Source organism: Bidens hawaiensis, unplaced genomic scaffold (assembly GCF_021521415.1).
Source record: "Bidens hawaiensis isolate Kalapana, Puna unplaced genomic scaffold, B.hawaiensis_p1.1 tig00029277_1, whole genome shotgun sequence".
In the NCBI taxonomy this organism is placed as follows: Eukaryota; Viridiplantae; Streptophyta; class Magnoliopsida; order Asterales; family Asteraceae; genus Bidens; species Bidens hawaiensis.
This window is the reverse complement of record NW_027494823.1, coordinates 42,637-53,602: the sequence shown is the minus strand read 5'-3', so window position 1 is coordinate 53,602 and position 10,966 is coordinate 42,637.

Genomic DNA, 10,966 nt, shown 5'->3' with positions numbered 1-10,966 from the left:
TATACATATTAGTCCCTACAACATTACTTTCATTTGATAACCTCCGCTGCATATATCAAATTAAAAACTATCAAGTATTACTATTAATTTATTTTTTTAATATTAATATTATAAATATTTATAATATCTTTTTTTTTAATTTTAATAGTATATATATTTATAATATCCTTATTTTACCACTTTATCTTTTACAAAATAAACCCAAAACCCGAAACCGAACCCTAAACCCTAAAACCGAAACCCGAAACCGAACCCTAAACCCTAAAACCGAAACCCTAAACCCTAAACCCGAAACCGAAACCTAAACCCTAAACCCGAACCCTAAACCCTAAAACCGAAATCCAAAACCCTAAACTCGAAATCATAAAAAGAAAACGCAACTTGTAAAAAAAATAATATTAAATCCTTACTTTTGTGCTAATTTGAAAATTATATGATTCAAGGGTTAATATGAAAGTTGATTTTTCCAATTGGGAGGGGAGGGGGGGGGGGGTATGACAAACAACCAGGGGGGTACATTTAGCCTAACCCTTTTTTTACTATATCCGTTATCCTTCTAACCTTTTTTTCTTTTTCTTTTTCTTTTTTTCGAAAAAGGCTTGTATATAAAGAAAACAAAGGGAACCTTGTAGACGCTAGAAACCTGAACAAAGAAAAAGAAAGAAAATACAAACCCGAACTAAAACAAAAAAAAGAAAAATAACTAGAAACAAAAAACAACTATAACGGGAAATTTTTAAAGTTGAATTGACACTATTTGTCCCACTCTAAGCAAGGTCTTAGAGCATTCACATCCAACCCTCGATCTCTAAATCAAAAATTACACTAAAAATCACCATGTTTTCTTCATTCTTTCAATTAATTAATACTTTTTATACATTTATCATTGCCATTTATTTTTTCTTCACTCACAACCACTTTCAAAATATAAATATACAAAAAATACTGTTCTCTCTTCTTTTCAGAAACCCTAAGCCACTCTATATATTATAAAAACTTCACTAACATTTTTTGATAGATTGAACGTGAATGTTCTAATTGGCGAGTCAAATAGGATATGGGTAAATTTTAAAACGTTTTCTTATGGATTTTTCCGCATTAATAAAATTCTATTGAAAAATTGAATCTTAATGTGTTTTTTATTATGGATGGAATAATGGATTATAAGATTTAGTATTTGATTTTGCTTAACTTGCTTTTAAACTTAGCTTCAAGCGAACGAGTCACAAGAATACATCGTTTTTTTCAAAAATATATAGAGTTGTATGTACGAGGTTTTCGAGTGACACCAATGTCCTTTTAAACGGCGACTCTATTAGTTTTTAGAGTTAAGTGCCATTTTAATACATGTGGTTTGGTCAACTACGCAACTTTAATACGTATTTTTTATTTTGTGCAAATGGCTACCTCAGTTTCAAAAAACTTGCATTTTTAGTACTTTTTTCTATCCCCGTCTATTTTTTTGTTAAGTCAGGGATAATTTGGTAACTTCGTTATTTTCTTTTTTCTTTTCTTTTCTGTTAAACGCTTATAGCTTATAAACCCTAAATCCCCAAATCAAAACATTAAAATCCAAATCCTAAATCCCCAAATATCGTAAAAATTCAAACCATATGATGATATGGAGAAAGGGTTTGGGGATGTAGGATTTGGATTTTGATGTTATGATTGTGGATGTGGGGTTTACAAGATATAAGTGTTTAAAATAAAAGGAAAAAACAAAGAAAATAACGAAGTTACCAAATTATCTCTGACTTAACGGGAAAAATAGACGGGGTTAGAAAAAAAGTATTAAAAAATGCAAGTTTTTTAAAACTGAGTTAGCCAGTTGCACAAAATAAAAAATAGATACTAAACTTGCTTAGTTGACTAAACCACAAGTACTAAAATGACACTTAACTCTAGTTTTTAAACAAAGTCCTCTACAGCTTAAAGCCAATCACTAAATGTGTTAATGGTTTTAGAAAAACATTCTTTTATAAGGCCATATAAGGCCCCGGTCCCGGTGCTCTACTTTGGCGTTTAATTTACTCATAAACGCAGGTCTAAATATCAGAATGATTTAAAACTTTCGCGGAAAATAAAAAGAGCAATCATATATTACAAATTCAATAAAATATTCTTAACAATTAAACTCTTGTCTTTAAACATAGACTTAAGTGCCATTTTAGTACATGTGGTTTGACCAACTATGCAACTTTAGTACCTATTTTTTATTTTGTGCAAATGGTTACCTCATATTCAAAAAACTTGCATTTTTAGTATTTTTTTAACCCTGTCAATTTCCATCCGTTAAGTCAAAGGTATTCACATACTTTCATTATTATTTGTTTTATTCTTTTATTTTTCTCTCCCTTTTTATATTCTTGAACCAGTAGTTTGTTTTAGCCATAATTTTCAAAACCAAGAATCAAAAGTTCTCATCAATCGATCAACCAATTTATCAATTTGGTCGTCAAATTTATAACAATCTGATCATTGATTCCCCAACTCGAGCGAATCCGACTCCAACACTCTCATCAGCACCACCGACCCCGGTATCGCCAAATAGATCATAACATCTTCTTGGTTACAAACCGGACCCATCGGCAAAACCGAGTCATTACTTAACGGACTAATCACACACTGGCCGACGACATCGTTTTAACAAATCTTTACCCGAATTCAATAAAACCCGAATAAACTTCACCCAAATATATCAAAACGCCAGCTGTAAAAATATTTACAAACCCTGGATATGTACAAGGGTAACTGAATGAAATTAAATCCTATACGACCAAGATCTACAGACCCAAATCCTAAAACCAGTATCAAGTAACGAAATTGACGAGACAAGATCAACAATTTTGAGAATTAGAGTGAGATGCGAATAGATTAAAAAGACGAATGAATTCTTACCCAAGTGATGAAATTGAAATTAAGAAAGATGGTGCGATTGAAATGGAATTCAGTATATGATTTTGGGATTTGACGGGTTCAAAGGTGAATGATGATCATTAATTGATCGAATTAGGTGGTGGTTACAATTGCAATACAAGATGGCTTGAAGGAAAAGAAATGAGAGAGTAAGAGAGAAAAGCAATTAGGGTTCTAAAGAAAATAAATTGGGGGAAATGGGTTAATGGACGGGGAGAGAGGAAAGGAGAAAAGAAAAATAAAAACTAAAATATAGTAGTAAAATTACCCAAATACCTCTCATTTAAATAATTAAAGTACGCAAATACCCCTGACTTAACGGATGGAAATTGACGGGGTTAAAAAAAGTACTAAAAATGCAAGATTTTTGAATATGAGGTAGCCATTTGCACAAAATAAAGAATAGGGTACTAAAGTTGCGTAATTGGTAAAACCACAGGTACTAAAATGACACTTAACTCTTAAACATAATTTAAAAAGTCATTTCAAAATATCACAACATTCTTCTCAAGATGCCAGTATCTTCAGTCCAATGCCATGTGTCTTCATTCAAGCGAGCTGCCTTAACCTATTCACCTGCGTGCATACTAAAAGTCAGCTACACTGAGTGATTTCTAGTTAATCAGGCAGCATACAATACGTTCACATACTTACATATATACATATCCGAAGATACATACTACATACTTAACATATTACCTTTCTTTTATGCATACATACATACTTTCATTCTTTATTTCATACTTTCGTTCTTACATAATTTATCATACTTTAGATACATACTTATATGTTTTAAAGAGCCTTTCGCCAAATAACCTCATAGATATTATTAGGGTCTGTCACCCTCCTTCACAGATATTATTAGGGTCTGCCACCCTCATTCATAGATATTATTAGGGCTGTCACCCTCTTACCATCAATTCATACATACCTTCCTTTCATTTTATATTTATATGCTTTCATAAATATCCTTAACCTTCTCTGTATCATTCATATACCATACATACATCATTCATACATACATTAATCACAACATTCATATATCATACATACATCATTCATACACACATTATTTATAAACATTCATATATCATACACTTACAACTTAGGGTAAGTGTATTAAATAATCACACGGAGTATGCACACAGCCCTGAAAACATGACAAGGAAGTGGGGCTAACTCACCTGTGTTCTGTTTTTTTCTGAGTTTATAATAATACCCCTCTTTAGCTGTGCACGGCTAACTGTATAATAATTACAAGTATCAATTAACTAATCCTATCCATATCATACTTTCTAGATTAATAAAAGCCTCAACGAACGGGGGTCAGGGGGCAGTGCCCTTGGCAGCGGGGTCTAGGGGTAGCAGCCCCTAGCAGGGTCCAAGGGGCAGAGCCCCTGGCTGGGGTCGAGCTGGAATAATATAATCGAATTCTAAATTCTAATCGAACGGAAATTCTAATCGAATCGAATTACCATTCGATTCGATTACTTTTCCCATTCGATTACTTTTTGGGCCATTCTATTCGATTACTTCTGGGCCATCTGATTCGATTTCTTTCGGGGCCACTCGATTCGATTAGTTTCTGGACCATTCGATTCGATTACTTTATGGGCCATTCGATTCGATTACTTTCTCTTTTGAATCAAGTTTCTTAAGGACTCGATTCAAATGTAGTTTACATTATCACCACTTTCCAGCCTCCCCTTTAGATTCATTTTGCCTGTTTTTCATAAGAAATGAGCCTTGGTCTCTAACAACATTGTTTTCTTGCAATAACATGGTACAAACATTACCCGTTTGTCCCGTTTCATTCCAAAACACCTCGTTTACGTCCAAATTCATAACTTTCCTAGTTAATAAGGCCCGATTTGCTTTTGTACCGAATCTTAGGGCAAACCGTCCTCAAAAAGCAAACCTTTATATATAAAACGTACCTTTTTGGCGTATTTTGGCAACGGGTTAGCTTCAACGTGCGACTATGGACATTTTACTTGTTTGTGTGATGAAGATCGAGGACAAACCTTTCTTGGTTCGGATTCGAATATGATCTAAAATTGTGAGGAGTGTTTTTGTGTGTGTTATGGAGGCTAGTAAATAGGAATGAGGTTTTAGGGTTTTAAGGAGGTTTAAGGGGTTTATATACCCTTAAGCTCATGGACCTAAGGTCCATCACAATCCCTTATTTCATATTTTATGGACTAAACCTACACTCAATTATTTTATTTAACTTAACTAAATATTAACACATCCTTAAGTAAACGAATTCCTTTTATTTATAATTATCAAAAGTAGGATGTTACGGGCCAAGTGTAGTGAGTGAGGTATAGGGGCGAAAAGGGGCATGAACACCGCCCCCGGGCGATTTTTGGGGCGAAAGGGGGGGGGGGTGATGAATATTTATCGCCGACCATGGTTTGAAAAATATTATTATTAGATTCTTTTGTGTGATATATATATATATATACATATATATATATATATAGGGCTACAACACCATTACACCTCAATAACAAAAACCTACCTTTGCTGACTAGGCGCCACATGACGCAAATCGCCCCATTCTGTAGCCCCTCCACTACACATAGCCTAACTAACTAGTTTGAGCCCCCTTTTTTGACAGAACCTAGCCCCAGTGCGGAAGCGTGAATTATAGTCAATACTAATCAACGGTGTGGAGCTCGGATCTAGGGTTAGGATCGAATCTAACTCGTATTCACTCTTGAATGATGTTAGTTGGACGGATGAGGTGTATTGGGAGAGAGCCTGATTTGATTAACAATCAACAATAAAGTAGGATGAACAATTGTAATCAAAACACAAACAAGATAGAAACGATAGTATGAAATATTAGCCGAATGATTCTCATTAAGATGAAACACTCATACATACATTCATACATACAATCAATTAAGAAATATCTCAGCCACCACCAGGAGAGCTCATCCTGGAGGCAGAGACTCTCTCAAAGGGATAAAACCCTAAATCTCACATATACACAATACAGTCACTCATACTAGACAAATGAATAAAAACATCTATTTATACTAGCCTAGCATGACTTGGTCTTCAAGCCATCCACCCTTGGTTGAGACCAAAATAATATATTTTTCACCCAAAGATTAATTCGATGCGTCGGTCTAAAATATAAGTCCCAACAATCTCCCCCTTAGACCGATGCCATCGAATTTCTTCCATGATCACCTCATAACTCGTTGTTTTTCATTGAAATTCTCCCCCTCACGTTAAGCTTCTCCCGTTGTTCATTTCGAATCATCACTCTTATATCACTTTTGGATATAGTTGTATGGGCATATGAACGAGGCGTTAAACTTCAAAGATCAACTTCAAGTAACAAGGTTATCACAAAAAGAAATAAACATTGTGATTATCAAATAATCTTCAATTCTTCAAAACCGTTTCTTCCCATGTAAATCATCTTCAAACCATTCCCAGAATTAAGATAGCATTCAAGTTCAACCATAAACTGTTCTTGACTGTTCAAGTGACTATTTCATAGGAGGTTGAACTCTACTGATCATCCTTTCAACATTGTTACTTGAGATGACTCTATCTTCTCATCCGTACTAGGAAATCTGAAAACAGACAAACGATGAAATGTCTTTGAAAAACCTTGGATCATTAATCTTGATCAACTTTTCCTTAACTCGAGTCTTTTACTTGATTTGAAGCATGCCATTTGCAATGAAATTCAAAGATTTTTACTCCCCCAATTTCGTTGCAATTTTCTTTAATAAATGTGTCTTCAAATCAAGTGTGGGTGAAACAATCTTGATCATCCTCATCAAGATTGTAAAAATCTCAAATAAACATATTCAAAAGTTGGTTGACACTAAAAGTGATTAAATCCTTAAGCTTGGTTAACACTTGTTCTTGTAAAGCTTTTGATGAAGTCGTGAAATTGGATGAGGTTTGAATTCCATAAGCTTGTTGCTGATTGGAGAAAAATTACCAAAATACCCCTGGTATATATCTTCCGTAGAGAACAGCTTGGTCAAACGGTCAACGGTACTAAAAATCTCAAAAGTTTCTTCAAAACTTTGAAAAGTTTCACAAACTCCGTTTCCTAGCACACAATGTGCTTTGGAGCACTTTCCTAGCACAAAGTATGTTTGGTTTCATTTCCAAGCACAAAGCATACTCTGATTCATTTCCAAGCACAAAGCATACTTTGATTCATTTCCAAGCACAAAGTGTACTCAGAAAGCAAAGTGTACTCGGAAATCAAAGTGTACTCGGAAATCAAAGTGTACTCGGAAAGCAAAACACTTATGATTTTTCAAATTTTTCACCAAGCACAGAGTGTGCTCGGGAGCAAAAGTGTGCTCGGGAGTGCTTGTGATTTTTCATTTTTTGCACTAGCACAAAGTGTACCCGGAAGCACTTTCCTAGCATAAAGTGTACCCGGAAATCAAAACACTTGTGATTTTTCAATTTTCAACTAGCACAAAGTGTGCTCGGAAGTACAAGTGTGCTCGGATTACTTAGTGCTCGGAAACAAAAGTGTGCTCGGATTACTTAGTGCTTTTTCATTTTCCACTAAACATGCTCGGGAGCAAAAGTGTGCTCGGGAGCAAGGGTGTGCTTGACATAAATTTGAGTTTTCTCTTCACAAGCATAATTGTTCATGGCAAAACAAAGTATGCTCGAGAAAGAGTCTGCTCGACTAAATAACAAAGTGTGCTCGAGACTTAAAGATAGTTTTCTTGAGAAGACAAAGGACATGCTCTGGGTTTCACAAAGTGTGCTCGAATTTGATATGCTCGATATAAGATGTGCTCGAAATAACCTGTTCTCGAGCCAAACAAAGATGTGCTTGGGCAAAACACCTCCTGTGCTCGAAGCAACACTTAGTCATTTTCCATACTCGAGTCCAATCTTATTTGTTCATATTGTGCTCGAGACATCAAAACTTCATTTCTGCGTCATCAGTCACTGATTTGCCCTTGCAGAACCTGCTCGAATATTCACTTTGCATCTGCTGCCACAAACAATGATGAAATTGCCTTTAGTACCTGTTCATTCTTGACTTGTACATTCTCCTTATTAGTTTGTACCATCGGCAATATTTTTCAACAAACATCTACTGTTTTTGCAGCACGAGCACAGAAAACCCTAATTTTTCAAATCCAGAAACAAGTTTCGTAATCTGAAATTAATCACTATAGCCCTATCCAAGTCATCTCGAAGTCAAAGAAACCTATCTTCATATCATAATCAACCTTTTCAGATCTAGAAATAATCAGATGAACAGTGTTGCCCCAAAACGAGCAAAATAACACTGTTACATCAGATCTGGACCGTTCTGACCAAATAAACATGAAATTGATGTTGGATCTCCAAACGAGTCATCAACCCAAACATCAATCCATATACTTTTTTTCGAATCATCAAATAATTTCAAAACCCCCAAAAAATAATTTCAACGAACTTCATCATTTAATGTCCATGGTGGATTCAAGAGCGAAATGAATCAGTTCAGCGGTTAGTCTGAACGATTCGGTAACCCAGGCTTTGATACCAATTGACAGAACCGAGCCCCGCTGCGGAAGCGTGAATAATAGTCAATACTAATCAACGGTGTGGAGCTCGGATCTAGGGTTAGGATCGAATCTAACTCGTATTCACTCTTGAATGATGTTAGTTGGACGGATGAGGTGTATTGGGAGAGAGCCTGATTTGATTAACAATCAACAATAAAGTAGGATGAACAATTGTAATCAAAACACAAACAAGATAGAAACGGTAGTATGAAATATTAGCCGAATGATTCTCATTAAGATGAAACACTCATACATACAATCAATTAAGAAATATCTCAGCCACCACCAGAAGAGCTCATCCTGGAGGCAGAGACTCTCTCAAAGGGATAAAACCCTAAATCTCACATATACACAATACAGTCACTCATACTAGACAAATGAATAAAAACATCTATTTATACTAGCCTAGCATGACTTGGTCTTCAAGCCATCCACCCTTGGTTGAGACCAAAATAATATATTTTTCACCCAAAGATTAATTCGATGCGTCGGTCTAAAATATAAGTCCCAACATTTTTTTACAGGGTTTATTTTGGCTTTTATTTTTAATCGTTTTACTAATTTATATTTTGTAATGATTTGTTCTATTTTTAACGAAGTTTTGTTTTGATTTAATGCGTACATATTAGTTTGTTACGTTCATTATATTATTTAACGTTTGGACTCTTTCAATTTAGATGTGTATGTTTTGTAGACTTATAACGGACGAAAAAAAACGAACATGTTGATTTGCTTTAAACGAATAAACATGAACACAAATATTTGTCTTATAAAAAAGAGATGGTTGATGTAGGTGACGACGGTAGTTAATACATGAGAGGGGAGGCTGACGATGGTGGGTGTTAATCGAAAATTAACCGGTGATGGAGAGGATAGACCGGTGATTGAGAATTTGTAAATGAGAGAATTTAAATACGGGTTTGATTATGAAAGTGTTTCACCAATAAATGAGATGTTATAACCCGTTTAAGGGCTATTTGGGTTTGATGTGACCCATGAACTGTGAACATTATTGTTTGATGATTAAGAGGTTATTTTACAAATAAATGAGATGTTATAACCCATTTAAGAGCTATCCGAGTTTGGTGAGACCGATGACCCGTGGAAATTGTTTTTGGTTATGAAAGTGTTTCACAAATAAATGAGATGTTATAACTCATTTAAGGACTATCAGGTTTGATGAGACCCATACTATCCATACTCGCAAATTCGAGTCAAAAGCTTGATAAGCCTTAAATCACAATGGCTTGAGAGCATGTGACGAGACCCATACTATCCATACTATCAGGTTTGATGAGACCCATACTATCCATACTATCCATACCAACAATGGCTTGAGAGCAGATGACGAGCAACCAGAGAGTGACACATAAATTCTGATAGACATTTAAATTGACGGATAAGTCCACCACTAATAGAATAAACAAACCCAAATCCCACTAAATACCCAATTGCCAAACATAATATCCATACACTTTAAAAAAAGATATTAATAATGAGGTCAGACTTGGAATTTTAGAAGTCGAACCATCAATCATCGAACATGAACAAAAAGTAGTTGGCGATCAAAGTCTAACCATCAACCATCCAACTTGAGTGTTAATTAATTTATTTGTGATTTGTTTGTGGTTTATTACTTTTGGAAATTAAGATTATTAGTTACATTTTATATGATTTTCATTGTTGGTTACTCTATTTGTAACTAGCTTTTTAGTCGGTGTGTTACACGAATTTTTTTAGTTTATTTTAATATATATATATAGAATCAGGATCATTATCATGAGAGAACTTTTTTAAAATTGAGAACTATGAGAACCATTTTGGGCCACAAAAAACCCAAAAATAAAAAAAATCATAAAATAAAAAAAACACAAAAATGAAAAAAAGTAAAAAAACCATAATTCTTATTTTAACATCCCGGTTTCATAAAAAAACTCGGTTTAGCTAAATTATATACACATATGTATAAATTAAGATAAATGATACTGTACATATGTGTATATTACGTAACTAAAGATTAAATAAAATTATACATATGTGTATAAGACGGTGTTTTTTTACGAAACCGGAATGAAATATAAGAATTTTGGTTTTTTTTACTTTTTTAAAAATTTTTGTTATTTTTTTGTTTTATTATTTTTTTAAATATGTTTTTAGTGGTCCAAAATGGTTATCAAAGTTCTTAATTTGCAAAGGGTTCTCTTAGGATCATTACCCTATATATATAGGAGTAAACAGTGGTTTTTGTCTCTGTGGTTTGTTCAAATATGCGGTTTAATCCAATAGTTTTAAATTTGTGATTTACGTTCCTGTGGTTTCATTTCACTTGCAGTTAAACACAACCTCACTAATCCCGTTAAGTCTGATCGTTAAACCCATAAATGTGTACCTCACGTGAGAGGTAGTTTTGTCCCTTTTCTTCCCAAATAAACCCAAGCTCCTCACATGAGAGGGCTTGCTAATTAGGGCTGGGGTTTATTTAGGAA